At 44.4% G+C, this 25,421-nt stretch overlaps 2 protein-coding genes across 3 annotated transcripts in view; both read right to left on the bottom strand.

Moving 5' to 3' along the window:
• LOC146772379 (TIR domain-containing adapter molecule 1-like) overlaps positions 1-23,287 on the bottom strand; it is a 74,193-nt gene extending 50,906 nt beyond the window's left edge. The window contains exon 1 of one of the 2 annotated variants that reach the window (XM_085638604.1): positions 23,231-23,287. The gene's annotated coding sequence lies outside the window, so the exon portion shown is untranslated. The remainder of the gene's footprint in view (positions 1-23,230) is intronic. The other variant, XM_085638606.1, reaches the window with a different exon arrangement.
• LOC146772378 (TIR domain-containing adapter molecule 1-like) overlaps positions 1-23,327 on the bottom strand; it is a 45,917-nt gene extending 22,590 nt beyond the window's left edge. The window contains exon 1 of the mRNA XM_085638607.1: positions 23,231-23,327. The gene's annotated coding sequence lies outside the window, so the exon portion shown is untranslated. The remainder of the gene's footprint in view (positions 1-23,230) is intronic.
• Between the last annotated feature and the right edge of the window lie 2,094 nt (positions 23,328-25,421).

Raw genomic sequence — 25,421 nt, 5'->3', positions numbered from 1 at the left:
ATTAAATTATTTACCACAAAGCGGAGAGCTTATGCTGCCTGTTAGCCCCTACTAAAACATAAAAGGAACTGACCACTTGCTTACAATAAAAAATGTAATTTAAAAATTAACAAAAATCCGTTACACGCTTTTATTAGAACAATCTAGGTGCTTCTTAACAAGCAAGTGTGATTGAAACGGTTTAGGAATTCTTTTTTGTTTTATATTTGCAGGAAAATATTTTTCTTATTTCAACAACGAAAATGTACGACTTTCGCTGAATTATTTGAACTTGGAGACACAGTTGAAACACACACAGATCACTAAAAAACAAAATAGATAACGAATGAAGAAGGAAGTAAAGTACCGAGTCATCAGCACTGGCACAGAAGTCCACTTTTATTTAGGGGAAAATGCCTACGTTATCAGGGGTGAAAATCCCATCTATAACCGTGCAAGAGCCAATGTTTGAAGTGGTCTAACTCACTGTTACATGCTGTTCTATTATGTGATGGCTTGTGGAAACAAAAAGTGGATTATAGTTGAAAACACCGAAGGATATGTGCGCAGTGCAGGGTGATGAGTGCCATCTTCTTACATCTCACCTGGGCTTGTGCAGCGATTCAGGGGTTCTGGGGGAGGTAATGCCTAGGATCGAGGCGTCGTGCCCCCCCCCTTACCTCAGTGGCCTACATGTTGGGTATGGTTGTGAAGCCCAAGGGGCAGAAGATTCTATACACACTTTCTCAACTTGTGTTCCTTTTAGCCAAAGGGCAAGTGCCCAATGGGTTGATGGGATCCAGAACACCTTAGACATCTTCCTGGCTCAGGGATCTGCTCAGGGAGAGGGGTGGTTGAAGAAAAACATATGCGCCTCTCTTGCACTGACGAAGGGGCCACGGAGGAGGTCCTGGCTTGGGGGTTTCTCCTTGATAAGTTCAATTGAGAAGAGGAGTCGATCTTAGATTCTAGCTCGGATGGTGAGGTGTGACCCCTGCGTGATGAGTGACACTAGGTATAGGAGATATGGCACCCAAGTGGGGTCATGATTGATTTCCTTATTATGGACTAGCTCGGAAACTTGGACATGGACGTATTGCGTTCCATATTATGTACTTTCCTCTTATGCTATTTTGTCGTGCTTGATGATGCTCATCATCGACAACTGTTATATCGCTTATATGAGACGTGAAGTACCTGTGCTTGAGTCTTTTGCACTGCTTCTTTTGCTGTTCTTTACGTGGATAATTAATAAAACAAAAATTATATTTAAAAAAAAAAAAACAATGGATGAAAAGAGTTGACCCAAAATCCTTCTATGAATGAATATACATGACGGCAATAGATGGAAAAAAAATCTCAAATCGATTTATCTTTCATGGACTAATTAACACCTCAACCATGTCAAACCATTTTCACTTGACAACCCACTTCTGCAGTTGGTGGCGCTTCTGTTTTTTTCCCAAACTAAGAGGCAGTGGTAATCTCTTTACAGCCATCCTTCACATCCATACATCATTGGAAGGGACACTTCACATAATAATTGTAAAGAGGGCTGACTGGAGGACTTGATGACTCTCCCCTGCCCTTGCACGGCCAAAACCCTGTCCTACTGAGGACATCACATGGAAGCTCGTAAAGAAGCCACCGCGTCCAAAGTCAACCTTTTGCTATTACTATTTATGGTATGATTTACCATGCAAGTGTAGTTACTAATTTGGATTTCTTTTTGTAGTTGGCTTTTTAGATTTTCTGACCTAAAGCTACTGTCATAGGGAAGATTGCCAACTTGGAATCATGGTTTTCATGGTGTTATCACGCAACCAGAAACTACAACTTCCAAGGTGCATTTTAATGTTGTAGCTGTATTTCCAATGGCTACCAAAGCCAGGAAAATGTAACATGCCCTCAATTCTAGGGCTTGTGGTCAAAGGACCTCCCTCTAGCTGAGAACATGTGTGTTCTCGATTAGCATGTCAAAGGCTTCTAGAACCAGAGTTTGAAAGCACCGTCCACAGTGTACGCTATGGCACTACATGGTAGCCAAGAGCGCAGGTGAATGCTGCACAGATATGTCTCTTGTTGTAATCTGTTAAAGCAGTGTCTTGAAAAGTTTTACTCCTGAATACTACTAAGGGAGGACCTGGCTTGGCAGTTTGGTCTGGACTGTTACCATGAGGAGCAGGGTCAAGACTGAATTGCATATGGCTGGGTCCGAACTGGGGTGGTGTAGTGATCAAAAAGATCGATGGATTTAATCCAGATATCTTGGCTGGGGTAAATGTTAGATTTGTTCAGCATTCTGTCCGTCATTTGTGTGTCTTTTCCTGATTATTACTAGGGCAGCTCCAGAAAGGAGTGTGATTTGTTCGTAACGCTGACGAAGCAGCTTGCTACGCCTGTGCCGGCTGCTGCTTCCTTCAATGTGCACTGTGCAGGCAACTCCAGGAAAAGGGTTCCTTCTGCTTCATGCATTTCTGAATCTAGGAACTATACTGCTGTTTTGTTAAAATCTACTTTGCAGATGTATACTATGACCCTTTTGTTGTGACCCTGATACTTTTTTCTTGAACATCTACATTCCAGGTGTTGAAACCATCTCAGCTGTTTCTGGTGTTGCCCTAGTCCTCAGAGTAACCATGTTACTCATTTTCTAAAACAACTTCTAATAAGGGGTACGCAAAATTCAACTAATGTGCTGTTGTGCAACTCCCCAAAATTCTGCCTCAATTACTCAAAATGCAAAACCAGCATTCAGCGCTACATTTTGGACGGGAGATTGCATTTTGCGCTAAAATAACAACAACAAAAACATACATGCCAAGAACAACAGCCATTTGGGTACCTGCATTTCCTCACTTGGGGGATACATTTGATTAACATATTAATTGGCTTACTAGTCTATCTATTCGCTGTACATGCTTTAGTCAAGCTTGCAGCGCTTTGTTTACATTTTCATGATCAATAAGGAGTAAACTCATGTTGCCCTTATTACAAATCTATTAAATGAAATGTCTTCCGGTACTTATGTATGGTGCCACAATTTGGGGGTACCACAATTGTAAGGTCGTCCAGCAAGAGGAGAACTGCTTCTGTAGGAAACTTTTGGGTCTGGGCCCAAACAGCTCAACATTATTTTTCCAAGAAGTGTTGGGCCTTGGTTATGTGAGGACTGTGTAAAACTGGCCCCATTGTTATTGTGGGTTGTGGTGAGCACACTGCGTTTAACAGGGACACAACTGAAGATTGCCTTAGGTGTGAGTATGGCCACAAGATACTGTGGTTAAATTACATCAAGATCACTGCCTGTACCTAATGTTGCCCTGACTTGTTCTATAGACTCCACCTTCTTTATAAGGGAGATAGGAGACTAGTCAGGGAACGGCTTATGAATCAGCTAAAAGAAGATAAGGAGTCCAAGAGGCTTGAAAAATCTACCACTAGATCTCTTTTGCTCTTGAAAACTGTTCCAGGCCCTGGGACCTATCTCTCCACTGGTGGACAGCCTTGGTAGAGATCACCCCTAGCGAAATTCCGTCTGGGCTCAATACGTCCACTTATTTCTTTTCCTCCTGGCCAGTTTGATCTTGATTCAATCCAGGAATTACTTTACGGTGGCTGCTCCCTCCAAACTTTGGAATACCTGGTATTATTTTTATGTACTTTTTTTTTTTACGCCACAGGTACTTATTAGCACGTTTAAAAACCATGGGCTTTCAGCAGTTTCAAAAGGCTTTCCTACATTTACCGTTATTACCAGATTATGCTGCGATTGATGCTGGCTGTTTCTTCTTTTTAAAAAGGTGCCTTACATTGGAACAAAATCATGAACTTTTAAAGCTGTATGTATTGGCCTTAGATTATAAAACTTGCCAGATGTACTTTTATGGGTGTTGTTTTTAACTGTTCTAGAATCGCAGCAGTGTATATCATTTTGGTGGCTTTTGTAGTTTAATCTATGTATGAGATTTTTATAAGTGTTTTTTTATGATTCAGTTGTATAATCGAATTAAGACGTGTGCATGTGTGAGCAGGGGCGGCTGGTGACATTTTAAAGTGGTAGGGCGTAAGATGATTGGTATACTTCACTGTTGCGAGCGAGCGCAGCGAGCGAGCCCGAACCCCTATAAGGAGGGTTCGGGGGGGTTCTCCCCCCGAGAAAATTTTGAAAAAAGAGAAGAAAAATGGTGCATTTTCAAGCAAATTTGAGAAAGCAGGAAGGTTAATAAAGCAATTGTGAAAGTGCAGGTATAACATTAATAAAGAGATGTCATATAACATAGGTAGCTGCTTATTCAGTGTACAACCACAGAGCTTCATAACAGACTTCGAGATACAATGCATTTCTGAGTACCTCACTCACAGATGTTTTTTATTTAACAAATAAACTGGTTGCAAAGTAGCAGCATTCAAAATTGTTTACTTTTTGTAAATGAAATCAGCACGTCTCTCTCTAAGAGCAGCAAACTTTTCAATAACTTTTGTGTTAAAGTCCGGGATTTTCTGAACTAGCTTGCTCTCTACAGAGAGCATTGCCAAAGCATTGAGTCTTTCCTCAAGCATGGTGTTTCTCAGGAATGTCTTAATCCTCTTTAAGGCTGAAAAACATCGTTCTGCCTCGACTGTTGTCATAGGAGTGGTTATGACAATTTTAAGTAAAGCCACTGTCTCTCCAAGTGACTTTTCCATATTAAGTTTATGAATTAAAGCCAGCAAAGACAAGGCACTGAAAGGTGATAAAAAAACACGTGAATTTGCGTTTCAAATGTCCGATCCTGCTGCAGCACACTTACAAAGCCCACACATGACAGTAACTCGATTCAAGGCCCCATTCTCCCGATTTTTTTTTTTTACAATCTCCCACTTTGCTCTTCTGAAATGGTGGCATGTACGTTTCAATCAAATGTCCGATCCTGCAGCAGGTTTTATGACAAACAGCAGAGTAAAAATCTTACAGTCAGCAGAAAAGGACAAAAAAGTTTCATAAACTCAGCAAAGCACAATACAGAATAAAACTCCACCACATCCAACACCACAGCCGAGCCACCCCCATCCATTGAGCACTGAAGCCTGCGCTGCTGATACTTACTTGGGCGCTTCACACTGGGCCTTGGCTAAAGTTATTTCTAGATTGGACCACAGAAATGATGCGACTCTGTCGCTTTTAACAGACTTGACACACTCTCAAACACTTAATGCATCATTTTCTGCAGTTCTAAAGGCTCACGTTAATTTTATTTTTTGCATATTTATATAGCGCAAACTCGACCCGAAGGTATTGGAGCGCTTTACATAATTAGCACCTATTTACATTGCACATTCAGGCATGGGGAGATTAAGTGATTTGCCCAGAATCACAGGACGCGACCCCGAGGTTTCCAGCACCAAAGTCGGCAGTCTAGTTGACGGACCACATCCTCTCCCAACTGAAGAAAGTGCCACCTTTTAAGTCCTGCACAGGAAAACATAACACCCTAGGATCGTGGTGGTAATACAGTGAGTGCTTCTGTGTCCAGTTGGGGTGGTATGTAGATGCATAGGATATTATCATGTTTCCCCTCTACCGATCCCTCAATTCCCACATAGTCACCATGTGACTCCTGGAAGGTTCACATCCCCACGAGCCGGACATGTTTGTGAAGGGGTATGTACAACCCCCCTAGATCCCCTAGTGAAACCAGTGTGAAAGACCTGGTCATAGCCAAATCTATGTAGGAAGTGGCAGTTGGAGACTAGTAGGTGGGTGCCCTACATTAGCAGTACTTCTGGTGTGAATCATTTGGCAAAGCTAGGGACTGCCATGAGTTTGATGTGGTCAAAGAGGCCGTTAATATTTCAAGACATGACTTGAAAGTCAGCCAGGGCTGGTGGTCCTACGCGAGGCAATATTTGAAAATCAAGAGACTCTCAATCACAGTTGTTGTAACTGACTTTTGGGGAGCGTGGGGTGAACCACGCGTGAGCAGCAGGAGTGTAGAGGGCTGGTGAGACGGGGGCTCGTGGAGGTGGGCTCGCGCAGCCCAGAACACAAGGGATGATGGCGAAGAACATTTACAAAGTGTGACAATATTTCTTGGTAATAGTATTCTGTATTTGAGGGTGTCAGTAGGTACTGCATATCCCAGGTGGCGGCAGATTCCAGCGCACTCTGAATACATCCCCTAGGACTCCCTCCCTCTGTGGCAGTCCTGCAGTCAGTCACCCACTCCTGACCGCAGCCTTCCCCGCCCCAAGTACACGCTCTGACCTTATCCTACGTCTACCGCTGCCCCCACCCTCCTTTCCCGTAGAAGAGGCACGGCTCGCTTGTCGCCCCAGGATCGTCACATCCAGGCATGCGGCCGGCTCTCATCCGGTTTCACAGCCGCTAAAAGCCTCAATTAACCGCGCATTAATTATTCAGTACGTGGAAGGCGCGAGCCGCTGGCTGAGGTCTGGTTACAGTTTACACCTCTGCTTCTGGGGGAACAGTAGAGACACTAGTACTAGTCTGATCCGGAGAGGATGCAGACAGTGTAGGCACTCCTCAGACTCCTTGGACACCGATCACAGCCTCCCCCAAAAGACAGGGTCCCTGTGCAGCGCCCCTGGGGCCTTACATTGACCAGAAAAGTCCCATTGGTAGCTGAAGTAAAGTAAAACACCATCGCATTACAAATGCTGGGGAAACCACATCGAAAACGACAGTACTCACCAAGTCAGGGCCCAGGGGGACAACAGTAGAGACTCAGCACTGCAGTGTAGTACTACACAACAGAAAAAATTGTCACCACCACCACCACGACGAGTCGGTCGGTCGGAGTCAACCCACGAGGTGTGTACGCAGAGGCAGTGGCACCACCGCGTGCATGATGACGTGACAGATTGATGCATTGAGTGCGCAGCGCACCTCATGGCCAATCACTGTCACTGTGTTCAGACTAAGCCACAGTGATTGGCCATAGTTGCGCGGCACCCAATCCAGTTACTCCTAGGCTGCCGAGACAGTCTCAGGCTCTCTCAGCCAATCCAGAGACGCTGCATTAGCAGCGCCTGCCCTGGATTGGCGAAAGAGCACGGATAGGGCTCGCCCGGAGGGGCTGCTGCAGAGGCAACCCTCAGCCTCTCGACCCCCTCCTCTCACTTAGTAGTACACATGGCTACAGTGCGGCGAATGCGCATGCTCGTGCTTGTCGTGAGACAAACTCGAGCATGCGCAGATAAATTGCGAGCCGCCCGCTGCCGCTGTCAATCAACTCACTGTGTCACTGTCAGTGCTCGCCTCGCCCCCTGGCCCCACCCCCTTCATTGTCCGACGCTCGCATTCATTGCCTTGCAATAATAATATATTATTGCATTGCTGGTCTCAGTCTGCGACTCTGCGTGCGTTCGTTCGCGGTAAGTGGGGCTCCGCCCCTGCGCCCCAATGGACGCACCGCCACTGTGTGTGAGAGAGAGAGAGAGAACTGGAAGGTGTTATTTTATGATGGAAGTGATATGTACCACCGCCATTCGCGCTCCGGTCGCTCGAGTTGTTCTCTTGCTCCTGCACAAAACTTTCACCACGAATGAAGCATAATTACCCTGCTTGGCGCAGTGGCATACTTTTGGGAACTTCGCGAAATAAGCATAACGTGAAAGCCCCGAAACATATTGGTGTAATGGAAATTTTGCCTGGGTCTACTTCTGATGATCTCTTTTCGGTCCCCTATAACTTTCTTCTTGAGCATCACTTTAGTCTTTAGATATGATGTTACATTACCTGCATTTAGTGAGCATCCCTATATCCTTTTAGGCTTCCCGTTATGCACTTGCTTAGTTCCTGAATGAGTTCTGTTTAGTTTTCATGTTTCTGTCACTTAAGCATTAATCTCTTGGTTTATCAATACACTGAGTTTGTCCTACTTAGGTAGGCGTCTTGCTTCTTCACTGTTGTGCTAACATGTTTTTACGTCTACCACTTGGGCTTGTCAGAGCGGTTCCTACTCTGTGTGAGCAGTGAAGGCATTAATATGAAGGAGAGGACCCTGGGAAAGGTTTGACAGACATAGACTATAACAGGGTTTGTTGCACAAGTGGAGTCTCAACAAGCACTAGGTTTAAACGGATGCAATACAAGTACACACTCTGGGAAACAAAGGCCACCCTACTCACAATGTACCAGGGTAGTCATTTGACAGGAGGCTGACTTTGGCGGTCCTCCTCAGATCGGCATGCTAAATAATTGACAATCAGCGCGCTGCGAGGCTGGCTACGGAGGCCCACTGCCTTAGATTAACAAGAGATGAGTAATTCACCTCTTGCGATTCCCTCACCCTGGAAGTTAATTGACAATACGGCCTGACGTGTTTTACTTCTTTATTGAACATGCACTTGTGTAGCCGCAACACGCCATAAGGACTGTCAGTCCTCTTTCACTTCTCAGGGCGCCCGGCCGGGCGCCATGTGAGTAACTATAGTTATGTATTTATCCATATTTATTTTTTGCTCATTTTATCTATATTTATCCATTTTTATTTTGGTCAAATGAAGCAAAAATAGTACATTTCCATATTTATTTAAACGATAAAAGTAAACTTTTATCTAAATGTATGACAGATTTCAATAATATTAAGTCCCACAGATGATAAATCAATACACATTTATGAAAATATGAACATTTTAGTATCAACCTTTGCATATCTACTGGAGTTAAAGCCTCATAACATTAATTTCTTTATTTTTTAACTATTTACTTGTCAATCTTCACAGCTATTGTCCTGACAGTCACGACTTAAAGTATTTAGAATCACTAAAAAAAAGAGACACATTCCCGTTTTTATCCACATTTACATATAAATAAATACAGGAAAATAAATGATTTCTCTCTGTATTTATCTGTAAAAATCAGTAAAAACAGAAAACAGGGAGCCTTAATCATAATACAGTTGCAATACTTACATAAACAGCATTGTAATCTAATCTCTGGTTTGCATAATTTTTTTTCTTTCACCGTAACTTTACCCATGACTATTGCCATTGTGCTTAACTATTATCAAGTAACCTGTACATTGTCCGCAGTAACCATTGTTCCTTGATATGCAATACAAGTACAAGCACAGCTTCTAAAAGACCATGGATTTAGCATAAATTCAAGAGGGAGCTAAAAGGGATGCCTAGGATGTAGACATGAGAGAGCTAACTTAATACACATTGTTGTGACTTCTAGGTACTTAGTAAATGTTAGGGGCCGGTAACTATCTAAGACAAATAACAGGAACACACATACTGTATACAAACAAGGATTGCCTCTTTAGACTCTTGCAATTTAAGACTGGGGAGACAGCTACAGACAGATTGATGGATCAAGTTGCCTCTCTTGCTAAAATAAAGTTGAAAACAACATGGAGGACTCCAAACAGCCCAACATACAAGGGCCAGACAAAAGACTTAAGGCTCGATTACGACTTTGCCTATATTTTGGGTGCAAAGTCCAGACTCATAATTTAGCAATAGCACAATGTTCGCAAATTAGCAGGAGTGCAATTTGCAATCAGTGAACCCGGGAATGGGGTACGACATACAAATAGTGCCAGTTATTTAAAATTCCTTTATGTGCAAACAGCGCTTTTGTGCAGTTTTCATCCTCCGCTTGAGTCTAGTTTTTTCTGCTGCCAATCGAGGGAACAAAGATCTGTATTAAGTGCATATAAATCATAACGAGGTTTTGGGTGCAAATAGGAGTCGAGGACCAATCATGATCAGGACCTCAAGCAATTGGCGAAACCGGTAGCAAAGCTTAAGAAACAAAAGGACCATATGACACTGGCTCTCAAACAACAGAACATCAACAAAGCCCTCTCTGGAGACATTCTCCCAAGCCGATCCTCAAGAACTAATGTCTCCTGCACTCAAGGCATCTTCCCTAAGGCTCTCAAGTCCAGATCATCCTGCTCCTGAAGAAACCCACACTAGACTTCGAAAAAATTGACAACTAACGGCTCATCTACCCTTCATTGGGAAAATCATTGAAAAAGCAGTCTATGCACAAATTGAAGATCACACCAACTCCACCCATCTCCTGCATTACTATTGATCTGGATGTAAAATACCTAACGTATAAATCAACGACACTCCTCCTACCAATCCATCCAGCACCAGTACAATCACATCAGCACCTCCAGATCCGAGAAGATGCAGATCACCTGCGAAATACCCTGGGGTTCCACCTTGTCCCATGTCATCTTCGACCACTACATGTAGACTCTTGGAACCCTACTTACTGAAAAAAGCAAAAACAAAATCAACAATACGCCAATTACACACAACTACGTTTGGAAGCCCCTTCTTTTGCACACGCCCAATGTCACATACAGTGCTTGCACCTAATCTCGTCAAGGATGTATCAAACCTACAGGAACCTTAAGGCCATCAAAACTGAATTTCGTCTGGCCAAAAAAATAAAGACAACCTGGCAGCAACTCTCTCTGTTAAAAAAAAGTGAAATCATTCTTCCCAGAAAGCAACTTCAGAACTGCAAGTCAAGCCCAGGCACTTCTGCATTCAGATGGTGGCAATGCTCTGCTCCCCAGTCTCCTAGACTCCACACTGACCCGGCGCTGCTGTTGAAGACATTCTACATGCAGCAGCATGCCTCAACATGGGCCTTAATGAATAGGGAAACATCACCCATGAAGTCCACTGGCTGCCCTTGGCAGCAAGAGCGATCTTCAAAAGCTGCTGCGTGTTCTACAAACCATCACAATGGCAACTCTGCATACTTGTCTAACAAGTTTATCTCTGGTGGCCCTCTTTACTCCTGCAGCCGGGACCCCATCAGGCATGAGAAAAACAAGTGTAAAACAGAAAAGAACAAGGCAACAGGCCTTCACCATATATGCACCCAGGGTCTGGAACGTCATCCACTACACCAATTCTGCGACAATATAGGAAAGAGCTGAAGACACACTCATTAAAGAAAACTACATCATGATGCAGTAAACAACCGCCTCCACTCTAAGAAACCAGCTACCACTCCCATCACAAGTTGACAGTGTTTCTACCTTGGGCATTGTGCATCGCTCCACTGCCCTTTGGCTAGGTTTATGCCATGTAAATACCACATATCGAAATACAAAAGGTTGGAATAAGCTGATCAAGGCATTATCACACGCTGCCAAACTTTAACCATGAGCATTAACTGTCCTAACTAAGGCGCAGGATGCATGCCTGGTTTATGGGACCAATGAGTTGAGGAGACCTAATTTATACCGATGCAAACCCTTATATAGAGCATATAGTGGAAACAATAATACATTATTCTATTATGCTCATGTTTATGCTATACTTTGTAGTAATTAATTTGTAGCAGGATGGGGCAAAACAGTCTTTCAGTGATATTGAAACGCTCACACTGATTAGCCATTCTGTTTCTAAGAAGATGTTAGCACTTCAAAATCCAAGACACGGGTGGTTATTATTTTTTTTTTAACGTGTCCCTCTTAACGGCTGCTCACTTTCCCATACTTAGGTCAAGTTATAGCGGTACTAGTTATCCATCTTTGTATTATCATTTGTATGGTACTATCTGCGTACCCGATGTAGATGTTAAGCTTGTGCACACCATCTCCCACAGAGTCATAGATGTAAACCTTGTGCACACCATCTTCCACAGTCGCGGATGCAATGCCTCAGAACAAATGCTGCTGGAACATGCTTATAACTTCCTGCAACTGAGCAACTTTTATAATAGAAACCTACTTCCCCTATCTGAGCTACACACGTCTAATAGTAAAAGTTTACGGAGTGGATTCCTTAGCGCAAGGACCGTTCCAATTCCCCTGGGAGATCTCTCAATCCCGCACTATCAAGCATGATAGAAACACAGAATTACCAGAGCACTAGTGACAAATATAATGGAATGTGACATTGAGGCACACGTTAGTACACAATACCTGGTGAAACCGTAAGATGCTGTATTATAGGACGTCAGCTAGCGACACTGTTGAGCAAGACATTACACACTCAACAAGCATTGGCATAGCCAATAGGTCTCGCTTTTGGGACGTTATAAGTATTTAGTTATGCAGCACAATATCCTTGGTGCAACAACATCAACCGTTGCATGGCTAAACACTTATAAGGTCCCAAAGGCGAGAGAGACCTAATGGCTATGCCAATGCTTGTTACAGCTTGAGACGGCAAATAACTTCCTTGTAGCGCATTCACTTCATGCTCATATACATGTTTGCCTTAAACATTGCTACTTCTTTATATGCTGTGGGCTGCTCTTATACAAACAGAATACTTTCATTATATGAGATACATCGACCCTAACAACATTACTGGCATATCTCAGCCTTTGTAAGGCAGGAGGAAGTCCGGGGTAAAATGCAGCATAGCGCCTATCCAGTTCCTGTCATCTTTGAAACGCTGCCAGTGCTGCTCTACAAACGGTCTAATCTCGTACAAGGTATTGTAAATAGGAGTCTCTTCCAGTACTGGAGGGGGCGGGGCTTTCTGGCTTCCATCAAGGTAAGGTCTTAAGCAAGAGAAATAAAACACTCAAGTAGCGCCCAAATGTTACGCATCAGAGGTGCTGTAAAAGTGATATAGAAACGATAAATGGGCAATATGTTTGGTGTTCACGGGAATATGACAGCACGTACGAGGAAGTGGGTATTCACCGGACAATCTAATCTTCAAGGTGTCTTCTGAACGCATATGCTGGAAGGAAGTGTTGCAAGATACCTTCAGAGGTGAAGCGAGATAAGCCACGGTGGAGTCTGTGAAGGCCACATTCAGGTTTAAGACAAGAACAGTGGCGTAGCTTTCCAGGGTCTTTGGGGTGCCACACTCCATCCTAATAAATGCATGAGGTGTCTATGTTGGACTTCCCTGGGATCAGCAGCACTGTAGGTACTGATGGCTTTCCCGCTTAACCTTCAGAGTGTTCATTCACACCAATTCCTCACCACCTCCCACTCACAACAGGTCAGGGGAAAACAAATGGAGTAATGACTGCCCTTTAAGGTTAGTGGCTTGGTAATATCCCACGTTCTGTCTGCTTGCAAAATACAGCTGTTTATGCAGCACCCAAAGTGCGAGACGCCCCTGCTGAGAGGAAAATATTCCCTCTAAAGGATTTCATTGCATTTTATGATTAGTTTCACGCTATGTTAAATACACAACATAAAACAAATATAGGCTTTGCAAACAAATACGCCTGCGCAACCAGTACATTAAACCACACAGCCATCTTACTGGCATTGATATCGGTGACCTGCAGGTTACTAGCAGATCAGTGCAGCAGATAATCCCCAGAGCTCCCTCATTGGGATCGGAGCCTGTAACCCACAGGTAGCAAAAACCTCGATAGCACCTGAATGCAGACATACCCTCTGCTCATGCAAAAACCTGGCCATTACCTCGGGAAGGCCACCGGAGTCAATTGCCCTCTGTTACTGGGAAGGCTTGGCAGCGGCAGGTGGTGACAGGCATCAGTACAAGGACTGCCATGCGGATGGCTCTGTTTGTCCTGGGGACCCTGCAGGCCAGGCTAGCAAAGGCAGTGCTTGGTAGAGACACCCACAATCCACTCTGTCACTGCTGTGCTGAAATATCAATGTATCAATATTAAATGTGGGGGAGAATCCTAGGTTTTCCCGTGTTCCTAAGGTACAATAATAATGCTAAGCATTGGGGAGAGGAGTAGGGCAGTCAACCTCGAATCTCGGGAGCTGGGTTCGAGTCTCCGCAATGACGCTGAACATCCTGTGATCCGCGGCAAATCACTTAATCTCCCTGTGCCTAACAAAAATGAATGTGTCCTCATGTAAACGCAACTGGTGCTATGTGAAGCGCTCTGATACCCGATACCTTCGGGTCAAGTTCGAGCTATAAAAAAACTCTCTGTAAGCATGAACTTTCTTGAGATTTGTATGCACCCCTGACTAAAACAGAATACCGGGGATTTGTTAGGTCATTAGGCGGGGATAGACAATGCTAGCCTACTGCCACTTTCCCACTTGCAGGCTCTACAACAATTCATCCACCAGGTCATGTAAAACTTGGAGGCGAATGCCACTACGAAATTCTTACATGCTGGAGTGTGACAGGTTGCTAGTGGGGACAGAGGTGGGTCTCATGTAGACTGATTGGCATTACACCCAGCTCTGTTTTCATACAGGAAAGCTACCACATCCCCCCACCAAGGGTAAAATTGAATCCAAAGCTTTAGTGCAGAAAATTTCTCAACAACATTCTAATGACAATGCTTTTGCTATAATCGCGGCACCCGCGCTTCACTTTTAATGTTAAAAGTACAGCGTGGGTGCCGCGATTATAGCAAAAGTAAAGAAATAGATTATTTTCTATTTCTTTACTTTTGCTATAATGGCGGCACCCGCGCTTTACGGCGCAAAAGTGAAAGAAAACGTGGCGCGCGCGCGCTTGTGCGCGTGACCGCAAGCTGGTGGCCGCTTTGGTAGCACTTCGAAATGCATGCGCTGGCTCAGGTGAGACCTAAAAATGCATAGGTTTGGTGGAAATTGCACGACACTTATCTCCATGTCCCACAGAACACTTCTACTGAGAATACGCATGGCACATACAGACCATAACAAAACTCTGCTATTGTCCTTGTAAACTTCGACCAAGAGAAGAGGATGTAGCCGAACGGCCAGAGCGGTCGACCTCCATGCTGGGGAACCAGGTTTGATTCTTGGCAGAGACGCTCAATATCCTGTTATTCTGGGCAAATCACTTAATCTGCCTGTGACTAACAAAAATGAACGTGTCCATCTGTAACACAACTGGTGCTCATGTAAAGTGCTGATACCTTCGAGTCAAGTTTGCGCTATATAAACTCACTACCCACCCCCCCAAAAAAACAAAAAGACACAATAGGCCAAGAAATTGGTGATAAGATGAGCTATACAACAAAACATAACATTACAGGACAGCACACGGCTCAAAACAATAATAATTATTAATGGTTAAATTAAGGCATGCATGGGGTTACCAAAGTAAAGAGAAAATTAATTCATGTTTTAGACTTAATGAATATTGCAGCACATTTTTGTGTTCATAAACTCAATTTTTAATTCTATAGCTTAAGAGGGGGGGTACACGTGGGCACAGTAGTAAAAGAGTTTAAGTAGGTTAAAATGTGATGCGACAGTTGCACTGTCATACCAGATCTAAAAATGTACACTCCCATCTGAGCTGCTGCAAGAGAACAACATCATAAATGAACTAGTTATCTATGCCACGTTTATAGCATTACAATATTGTGTACCCCTAAAATGTTAAGCACAGGCAGCTGGATAAATAAAGTGATCACAGCTATATGGAAGGCAAGCATTTTTCGACACAGCATCTGCCCAATAAAAATAAGTATTCCTGATTCCCACAATGTGGGCGGGGCCAAGGTCGCATTCCTGGTGATTCGCACATTATTATCTAGCGACAGCTGTGCTGGCAAGTCAGACCATAAAAATGTTTGTACTATTGATGTAGAAACGAAGATTAGAGTGGATTCAATTATGTTCGGAAGAGCAGCAATTTTGACAGAAATAAGCAAAGCAAAGGAGGCAACCATAGAGTATACCTCACAGGCAGTGAGTTGAAATCAAAATACTCAGTAAGATAAAAATTAAGCATTAGCTTGCATGCTGGCAATGAAAACCATATATACTTATTAGAAGAGAGTATGCTTTAAAATGAGAACAGATGCCAAACCATTGGTCCCGTTTTGAAGAACAACGCAAGTAAGCATGCCATTTCAAGAATTAGGAAATGGTTACCAAGAGTGTGGAATTGGAATTTTACAAGAGTAACTGCCAAACAGATTCTCTTTCAAGAATTGTTTAGAAAGTGGGAGAAATAGGACAACACAGACTCATGATTGGGAATAAAGCAATTCATGGATAAACTAACAGCAAATTTAGAAACAGATTGTTAAAGGTAGGAGGACAAAACAGGATTGCAAAAAAGTAACTTATGAAAAAATGCCAATATGTTAAAAACGGATCTTCGTAAACAAAAATAAGGATTTGATACCATAATTGTTTAAAAGGGCTGAATCAGCCATTTAGAATGTATTTGTATGAAAATGTGTGCCACCTACTGAAAGAAACGAGGACTCCTGCGGGTTAGAACTATGACTAAACGGCAAGAAAGAACACTGGTGATGGATAGCAATGGTCAAAAATAATTAAACAACAGAAGGGTGGGGGGTTGTACTCTGTAAACAAGAAGGTTATTACTCTTACTGCGCCAACAATAACATAAGTAACCATTCTTTGCGAGGTGTGGTAAAAACAAAAATAAATATAATGGTCCATTTGCATGCGTTACTATTTAGAGAGATCATTTGTAACCATTTTGCTTTACTTGGTCAGAGTCCACTTAATTATTCCATTGGCTTCCTCCTGGGAGGTCTATTTTCTCTCTTTGTCACTTCTCTCATCATAACGCTCCCCTTTCCACCATCCGTGTGGGCAGGCCTTTCCAGTTCATTCTTCGTCTCCAGCTTCGCTATCCACTGTGTTAGTAGTACTGGCGTGTTTAAAGACCAAGCCTTCCACAACGAGCCTTCCTGATTCCACCTATCATGCCCTCTCTTTTCCTCCACTGGAACCACTGCCCATTTATCCTTGTGTATTACTAAGCACTTCAAATTAAACTTATAGTAGCATAATGTACTTTGGGGTAACCAAAGAAAACAACAATTAAAAGGAAGTCAGACAGACATTTCCAGTGGCGGTAGGGAGACCGACTGATGTGCACTCTGATGTTTACAGGTATGACCCAATATATTCAGCAGAACTCTGGCTGCCCAAGATCATACTATAGGCCCAGAGGGCAGGACTACAGGCGGTGAGTATTTCAATGTAAGAAGAACGCAAATAAAACTAGAATGCGTGAGGTAAGATTGATAACGAAATGGTGAGATCGCTTTGTAGATAGCAGTTGCTGAACCAGGGATGTGTAATTCCTATAGCCCGACGCCCGGGACATATTGTTTGGGGTCAAGGGCAACAAGTTTCCATGTGTATTTTGTCCTTGGGACAAGTAGGCCCAACCCCCTACATCACAAACCCTTTGACTGCCAGTTTATAGCCCCACATGATGGATCAGGGAAAGCATTGCCTGCAGTTAACCCCTTCAGTGCCCGCCCCTTTCCCCGCCCTGTGCCGGCCGTTGAATTAGCGGGCGGGGTCTATGACGAGCTGGACTCGTCATGGGCACAGCGCCACCGCGGCCCATGACGAGTCCAGCTCGTCATGGGCACTGAAGGGGTTAAGGTAATATTTGTTTCCATGTTTTAACGCTGTTCAAACTTGTATTTATGGTTTATAAATGCAAAACCTTTATTATTAGGGTGATCTAAGTACATGTTTTAAGCTCAGACTACTACTGACAGTGGTTAAAGTATAAAAATGGGTGCACATGCTTTCATTGTTTAGCACTGAGGCTATGCATACTGCACCCAGAATGCTCTCTGATTAGATGCAAATATATGGAGACGCTTGAAAGCAAGATTGATTATTCTTAGCTTTAAAGATAAAATGTTCACAAAAAAAGCAAAAACATTTAGCTAAACTACTGTAACATTTTAGGTAGCGTTTTTCTGCAGCATCATTTAGTAAAATGTGTTGATGCATGCTAGTATTTCCCAAAAATATTCATAATGGAAAATCACTGTAACCAGTTTTAATAAGATTATGGGAAACATAAAAATAAACAAGCAATGGTAAAGCCAATTGGTCTGAAATTGTTGGTCAGTCTTTTAGTTTTATCAATGCGTGACTTGTTTTGGCATGTTTTTTGTAAAACCTTATTGGTGTGGGTGCTGCTGAGCCCTCATCATTATAACAAACATTGGCAAAAGCAAAAATTGTTTCGGTCTCAAAAAGCACACACTGCCACAGTCCTTCCTGGCACTGAACAAAACGACTGTGTGTCAATTTTGCTCCTTGTGAAAGAACAGAATGCTGTCATTCACAGTGAAGCTAGCCAACTGACAGAGAGACATTTTAATAAACACAACATGTCATGGTTAACGCCAGACCTAATTAGGGGGCCAATTATTAAGTAAAGTCTCAAAAGTGCACTTATGTCCTAGTATTAAGTGCAGATATACGACTTTCCTGAATTCACAAGACTTTACAGAAGTAGGCCAAGAAATAGTACTCCTAGAAAATATTTGTGAACTGCATTTTAGCATGTGCAAATTTGCATGTGTAGATTTGCTCATGCGAAAATCCGAGTATTTGCAAGTTTACTTACCCTCCAACTACCTTTTTCACAACCCAGGAAGAAGTTTTATGTCTGCCATTGTCAGGAGTAAATATCCAACCTGTCTCAGGATGGGAAAAGATTAGAAAAGAGTTGGTGAAAACCCTTAAAACATGCAAGTTAGGTTTGCACAGACTCCCAAGGGCATTCCAACCCTGAAACTGTTGCTTAACTTCAGCACCAGTATGTAGATCTGCGGAAACGTGGCAACATAAGGGAATTGCTAGTATTCATACCCTGCTATGGAAGGAGCCCTGGCATTTTCAGAGAGGCTAGTTCGGAGCTCTTATATAAGGGTATTGCTGCCATAATTTGTCACCGCATTACATGGCACAAAAGGGACAAGTGGATTTTGTTACAGGACAAGTAGATTTATGAAGTAACCTGCCCCATGGACAAGTAGATATGTTATTATATTCCACACCCGTGCTGAACGGCCGTATGCTGAATACAAGCATTCCTTTAGGACCGTTATTTGTAGTAGTGCGTTACTTTAGTATCAATGTGCTGTATTACATGGCACTGCCTACACCTCTTCTGCCCACAAAGTAGCAACACACTTGTCACCTGGACCTTTGCTAGTTAGATCCACTCATGCCACCCCTTCGCCAGAGCATGCAATGCCCTTCTTACACAGTATGAGACCAATGACGGAGTGTTGACAGGACATAGCACCCTTACTATACTAAACCCCATCTCAACGCCCATACACTCAATTAAATCCTACCTTGTAAAGACAAAGTACGAATAAGTCAACACACAATAGTGCATTACTACAACAACTAAACCACCCCACCCCATTCTGTTTTAGGCACAGATCTCCCCGTGCCCCTGCTCCCAGACTCGGACTGCTCTCACCCAGTCTCTGGGGCTGGTGGAACTCAGAAGTACTCCTCCTTCAATCCCTACCACAGCCTGCGTTCCTTACCTGGGTAGCGGCTCCTTCGGACATCTTGGCCAGAACTGGGGGCTTCTTTGCCAGCTCCGGGGAGGGCCCCGGTATGTCACTGGGTATGCCACCTTCCTTATCCAGGGCGGCCACCTTCCCTCTCCATCGGAGAGGTCTTTATCAACCTGACCGCTCTCCAGCTCCAGAGAGTGCGCTGGGTCTGCCCACCAACACCAGGGTTACAGCAGCTGAGCGGGAAGGGGAGGAGGGCTCGTGCAATCGGGCCTTCAAAGGAACGCAGGGGGTGGACAGCAAATAGGGAAGGCAGGCAATGCCCGAGCTGCAAGGCCCAATTTACTGGGGGAAAGAATAGGATTTACCAGGCTGGAGTGGCCAGGAGACGGCCAAGGCTGGGGGATGGGGAACAGGCAATGACTAGACTATGGTGGGCACAGAGGGCCCAGACTGTGGAAAGATGCAGGGCCCTGAGGAAGGGGGGGGGTCTGTGGCGGCTGCGGGTGGCACTTGGCACTGGAGGAGTGCCTAATTACGGAAGAAGGTGGGGAACTAAGAAGAGAGCTTAACCGAGGACTGGAGCAGGTATTCGGGGAAGGGGACTAATGAGAATGGGCGGGGCATAACCAGCAGGGAGATGTATGGAGCGGGACATCGCTGTGTGCACATCCCCGGGATGCGCTCGTGAGTTCTATAGGAAGCAAAACACGAGCCCAAAACAGTGTCAGGGCGCTATACTGCAGGAGATAACTTGTAGCCGTCAAGGAAGTGGCGTAACGAAACTGGGGGGCGGCTCGCTCTGAACCCTGGCCGAAGCTCTGGGGTCTGAGAATGCCGGAAGGGACCACCTGGAGCACCCCCGCGGGACTTTTACGCCACTGCGTTAAGGAAAACTACTACTTCAAGAACAGCATGACATTGTGAAAACACATGTAGAGGCTAATAAACTAGTCTGCGATATGAGAACAAGCGTGGAAGACAACAATAAAAACCCCACAAACAAACAAAAAACACAAGCACGGTCCGCTTTCACTTTCGTCCGTAGTGAAAGCTTTCTTGTCTTTATGGGGCCATGTGTTGGAAACACATAGCCCCATAAAGATAAGAAAGCTTTCACGACGCACGGAAGGCAGACAAGCCCGTCCAAATGGGACGGCTCAAAAAGCTGGGCAAAAACGTCACCAACAGCTCTTTTCCAATGGCTGGCCACCGTTTAGCATAAACGGTGACGCCGCCAATGGAAAAGAGGGGCGGGGCTTAATTCCCTTTAGAGAAATACCCTAAATCATTAAATCTCGCCAGCGAGACTGCGCTTGTGCGCAGCCTACGCCAGGCGAGACCTAAAAAGGACACTGTAGAACATGGCATTAGATGGCCACTGGCGACAAAGCGGAACACAGCAACACATTACAACTGAGGACACTCGATTACATGACATTTGACGCACTAATACTGAGCAGCACTGCAATAAACAATCATATATGACTAATGGCACGGGGGACATAGCATGTCAACACCAGTGACACTATGGAAAAGAGAATTATAAGACCCTGATGACAACGACACCCAGAACTCAGTCACTGGTGGCAAAGTTGTGGGACACAACACAGCGTAACCACTGGTGACATTCTGCAGGGCAAAATATGATTATTCCTGTCTGAAGTATATGATCACCGGTGATACTGTGGGACAGAACTTTACATCACCACTAACAGCAATGCTGTGCTGCAGTATTTGTTGACGACTTAAGACTTTTCCATGGGGGACTGTGAATGGTAAGGAACCTCCCTTCTACCAGACTCAAGTCTAATGCACTGTTTTCATTTTGCTACCGTTTTGCTTTTTTTTTAAATTTTTTGGGTCAGATGTGTATTCTATTGTATCTAACTATTGCTTAGCTCTTTACGAAACACCTAAATGAATGATATAAGTATTCATACAATGTAGTACACAGCATTACATGATCACTGTTGAACAGTTCACTGCAGGATCACTTGTGACATTGTGTGGTCTAGAATTATATGGTTGTTGCTGACATTGCATTATTATATGATCACTGATGAAACTTGGGGAGGGGTGTTGACGTTGCTGCACACCATTATATGACCATTGATGACACTTGGGAAGGGATGTTGACATTGCAGCACACAATTATATGACCACTGATGACACTTGGGGAGGGGAGTTGACATTGCAGCACACCATTATATGATCATTGATGACACTTGGGGAGGGGAGTTGACATTGCAGCAACACTAATAGGACCACTGATGACACTTGGGGTGGGGTATTGACATTGTAGCACGCCACCATATGTTCAAAATTGACACATGGAGGAATATATTGCAGCACACCATTGTATGATCACTCTTGACACTTCGGGAGGGATGCGGACATTGCAGCACACTGTTAAGACCACTGATGACACTTGGGGAGGGGTGTTGACATTGCAGCACACCATTGTATGACCACTGATGGCACTTGGGGAGGGGTGATGACATTGCTGCACACCATTGTATGACCACTGATGACACTTGGGGAGGGGTGTTGACATATTACATGACCACTGATGACAACTGGGGAGGGGTGTTGACTTTGCAGCACGCCAATATATTGTAATTCATTTGTATAGCGCTTACTACCCCTGACGAGGCGTTGAAGCATTTTTTTCGGCGAGTAGCACTCTACTCCGTGACCCATAGAGGATTAGTGTTGAATTAGTATAGTGAAACATGCAAGTACGTTTTAAGTGGTGGATAGGTTAGTCAGTTATTTAGATTTGGAAGGATAGCAGAAGGATAGAAGAGAAAAAAAGGTTTGTATTTATAGAGCGCTTGTTACCCCTGATGGGGTGTTGAAGCACACTACTCCGGAAACCCATAAAGGATTAGTGTTGAATTAGTATGGTGAAATAGGAAAGTAATTTGAGTTGTGGATATTAGTCAGTTATTTGAGGTGAGAAGGATAGCAGAGGGACAGAAGGGGAAGAAGGGTTTGCATTCATATAGCACCTGTTACTTTTGATGGCATTTGGGGAGGGGTGTTGACACTGCAGCACACCATTACATGACCACTGAAGACATTTAGGGAGGGGTATTGACAGTGCAGCACACCATTATTTGATCGCTGATGACACTTGCGGAGGGGAGTTGACTTTGCAGCAGGCCATCAAATGTTCAAAGATGACACTTGGGGGGTGGGTGTGACATTGCAACACACCATTATATGAACACTGATGACACTTGGTGATGGGTGTTGACATTGCAGCACACCATTATATGATCACTGATGACACTTGGGAAGGGGAGTTGACATTGCAGCATGCCATCATATGTTCAAAGACGACACACTGACATTGCAACACACCATTATATGAACACTGATGACACCTGGGGGGTGACATTGCAGCACACTATTATATGATCAATGATGTTAAGTGGTGGGCGGGGGCACCGCATCTACAACTGCCACACATATCATTTTATTATAAACCAACGTAGGCACAACATTACACAATTCCTATGTATGCTGTGGAACTCTGCATGACGTGTCGCAAGTAAGCTCAAAGTGATGGGACTGACATCCACATACCCTCCTCTATAAAAAAATGAAAACATAAAATGCCCTGCCGTGACATAACAAACTATTTCTCCGGCGAATTGTTTCAATTACAACTTCAAGCTTGTCGCTGCCAGAGGACAACAGTCACAAGCTTGAAAGGCTGAGCACCACGGCATACGTGTCACTCACCCTCACCTGGAGGGTATCACCCTATTTTACTCGTATTCACTCGTGGCATATATTTCAAAGTCTCCCTCGTTCGAAGCCTGGACCACCCTCCAAAGAAAACTTTCATTTTGTATTTACTTTAAATGGGTCCCTCGGGCTCTTACGTATCTGACTTCACTCTCATTGTAACTGTAATTATATAGCGCTCACTACCCTTGACGATTAGTCACTTCAGTCGCTCCTCGTTATTAAATGCTTTGGAAGCAGAGGGGTTTTCCCAGGTGACGTCGCGGTAGTGGTACCGGTGCTGAAGTGCCCCGAATGGCCCCAGTGACACCGAAACCCCCGGACACTCACCTACCATCGCTTCCCACACCCAGGGGCCGCTGGAGAAGGGCTTTCTCTGCAGTCCACTTCCGGCTTCTCTGTGGCTGCGCCTTCTCTGTGACGTCATCGAGCTACTCGTCCAACCAAAATCTGTGACGCCACCGTAGATTGGTCGCTGGGAATTGTAGTCCGCACTCTTGCAGTCAGTCGCTGGTTTGTACTCAGAGTCCTGGGCAGTAGGGGAGGTTAGCTCGGGTAGATGCCGGAATGTCGCTGTAAAAAGTGAAAGGGCAGTTCATGGGGTGTGGTAGTGTGTAAACCACGGCCCACGCCTTGTCGTCGTACTCTAAAGTAAGGCAGCGGGTGGAGTGTGTGGCTGGTCATGGCTGGGATTCTAGGTCACGTTTGATAGCATTGTGGTCATCATGGTGATTTTGGTTTACCAGCACGCGCCAGCTCTTGTTTGTTGTGGATGTTGTTGGTAATCTGGTTTCAATAACAAGTTACAGGGCGTGCCGCTACCTGTGCTTGTGGGTTGCCCCATCAACAGACCTGCCTCCCTGTCAAACATTAAACTAAAAATTGTTAGGCAAGGAAGCCTCAATTCAAGTCAGTCTTAGTCAACGTCACTAAGCAGGTTTTATATGAAGAAAAAGAACAAAGTGCAGCTGAAACTTCCTGTGTTGACACACGTATTGCTTGACTGCTAGGGTTCACAGTAACTCGTAAAGTGAGTTAACCATTAAAGGAAGTTACTTCCTTTCAAGGAAATGTAATTTAAATGACACTAAATGTATTTAACATGCAGGGCAAGGATGCAATGGTTATAATGAACAATTTAGTATAGTATAAGGAATCCGCACACATCTTGCACCATGCAGTACTCTACCCACCTCCCTCGTCCTAGATTCTAACAAAGTAGAACACCCCCTGAAGGAATGGAACATAGAATAATTAGGTGTGGGATGAATGTATTATTATGCTCAAAACAGGAGACGGGTACGGCATTCACAGGAACGTGCAACAAATCCCTTCCATGCTATAGTGTCTTTGATATTAAGTGCGCTAGGACCCTCGCAGTTCTGCGCGGACTCTAAACAGGAATTATGTAGACTGCTGGGAGGTGTTAAGGTGTGGTTATAAAAGTTATGACTATCAAGGTGGAGGAACCGGGAGCTTTTGATAAGGTCCTGCACAATGCTCCTAGTAGGTACGTTAATCAAAGGGATATGCAGTTCCTGAGGGGAGTGAACTGGTCTCTTATGGATTGCCCTCACACACCCCGAAGGATGTCATGCTTCATCATCGGGCCGTGCGCCTCGTGGGGCCGGCGCTGCAATGCCCGAAGGGCTCCCGCAAAGGGGCTCTTTGCCGCAGATCTTTTAAGAGACAGCCGTTTGGTGCGTGAGGGTGAGTGAAAAAGCTAGTGGAGTGAGTGTGCGTAGTGGATTAAAATAGGTTTAGTACTGCCCTATACTATTAGAAAAATGTGTGCGCTTACAGCTCTGGAATCACATCAAGCAATTCCAACTCCTTGATCAATGTCAATCTGTTTTCCGACCGGGTCATAGCGTGGAAATGGCCCTGGTCCACATTGTTGATGATGCCCTACATTTACTCGACCAGACTGAATCCTGCCTACTAATCCTACTTGACCTGTCAGCAGCGTTCGACACAGTCAACCATGATACCCTGCTGAACCTTTTAGAACACAGGATGAGCCTCTCCAATACCGTGCTAAAATGGTTCTCTTCTTTCCTTCACAATAGACCTCAGCACATCCTAATCAACCAAGCTCTTTCCGATAATTTTTTTTTTTGCCCAGCATGCCATTCATGTTTGGACCCAGCAATATGCAAATCAGTCTTGTCCCTGCTCTCCATGGGAACAGTCCAGCTCGATTTGCCAGGCCAGGTCCTCCCTGTACCCGAAACAAGCATCCTAGGACTGGTTTCGGGGTATTACCCCTCATCAGCCAGAATAGCTCAAGTAAAGAGCTCCAATACCTTGTTGTCAAGTCTGTGCTTGTTAGAAGGTGGTTCTGACACTATGGGCCACCCGGATTTTTCGCTTTTTGAGCACCTAATTGTTGAGCTTTTACTGCAGGGGAGCCTCATAAGTTGGGACTCACCCACAGTGAACTCAGGATGTAAGAGACTGCATGGGGATTTTACTGGTGTTCCCCTGGCCTGACTAGGCCACTGTGCAGCAGCTGGAGTAA

Source organism: Triturus cristatus, chromosome 12 (genome assembly GCF_964204655.1).
Source record: "Triturus cristatus chromosome 12, aTriCri1.1, whole genome shotgun sequence".
NCBI lineage: Eukaryota > Metazoa > Chordata > Amphibia > Caudata > Salamandridae > Triturus > Triturus cristatus.
Note: the sequence above shows the minus strand (reverse complement) of the source record. Positions and strands in the feature narration are given on the sequence as shown.